Genomic DNA, 1,432 nt, shown 5'->3' on the forward strand with positions numbered 1-1,432 from the left:
ATCTGTAGCAACACCTGATCTTGAGGCTGCTTATTTACATGTAGATTGGATCTGGGCCACCTTGCCATACATCATTTTATTTCTGCGTGGTGAGATTTATTTATTTATATTTTATTTTTTTCACTCCATTTATTCTTAGTGATTTGACTCTTTTTCAACTCGTTCAGCCCGCTGCAATTTATTCTTTATGTTCCTTGTTTATGGATACAATCATGATACATTATTAATCATGTTCCTATTAATGTTACAGTACCTTCTAGTAATATCACACAGTCTCAGTTTTGAATGGAGAGAATTGATCCTACTTCAGCTTTTTATTATTCTATGTTTTAAAAACTTCAACTACTCAAAACTATTTAAAACACTATAATGGTTGTAAGGATGGTTTTCCTACGGTGGTTCAGGCTGTAGGATTGCCGAATGACTAAAGAAACGTTATCAGCACGATGGTATAAAACTGTACATTTCTAGTCTATGACCACCCACTGCCACTTATACCAACGACGGAAATAAGCGCAGTTAGAATAGCTACATATGTGGGAGAGCGTTGCTATTGTGTGACTATTGTATTGCAATAGGTAACACTTTAAGATGAACCTTGAATCAAGACTAGTTAGCACATAATTAATAATTGAAATGGTTTAATAACAATATTTTGTTATGGTTACACTTGAATTGGTTACAAAATAGATGAAGGATGGTAAAGCATAGTTAATTGTACCCAACATGTAAAATATTACCTGAGAGAAAGAGATAGAGAGAGGAAGAAAAAGAGGGAGAGAGGGCAGAGACCCAAGAAGAGAGACAGCCAAGAAAAGAGACAGAGCAACAGTTACAGTCCTCTTTTATCCCTTCCTTGACCATGTAACTAAAAACCAAATGTGAGACATTCAAACTGACCAATCAGCAGATTATAACTTCACCCACTGGGCAAAAGGTGTGACAATTAGCAGACCCCCGGTGTATACACATGTTGGCCTACAGGCCTTGATCACTATCAGCACCTCTGTGCCTTCAGGAATTCCAAATGGCCCTTTTGTTACTGAAGATAGGTTTGGGACAGGAAAGCAGAAATCTTTGATAATTTTTGACCTTACAAAGTCGCCCCTTGGCACCGTTGGCCACACTTTAAGAGGCAAAAGGTGACACAGTCCATGAAAACATGCTTTCTGTACTGTGCAGATGTCATCTTCAGTCTTCTGGTCCAGATTTGTTGCAGTTGCAGCTGGTCAGTCTTTGTTCTCCTTTCAGCCCTGTGTGAGAGATCTTCATCGAATGGTGTTGCACCCTTCATAGATATGCAAAACACCCATTGAATACTTCACACCTCCACAAGAACAGGCACTGAACATGGTAGAATCCGCTTGTCCCTCTTTCTGAGGCAGGACACAGGATGTGAACTTATGCAGCAGGAATCCTGTGATTTCAAAAG

This window comes from Sinocyclocheilus grahami, unplaced genomic scaffold (genome assembly GCF_001515645.1).
Source record: "Sinocyclocheilus grahami isolate Dianchi unplaced genomic scaffold, SAMN03320097.WGS_v1.1 scaffold771.1, whole genome shotgun sequence".
In the NCBI taxonomy this organism is placed as follows: domain Eukaryota; kingdom Metazoa; phylum Chordata; class Actinopteri; order Cypriniformes; family Cyprinidae; genus Sinocyclocheilus; species Sinocyclocheilus grahami.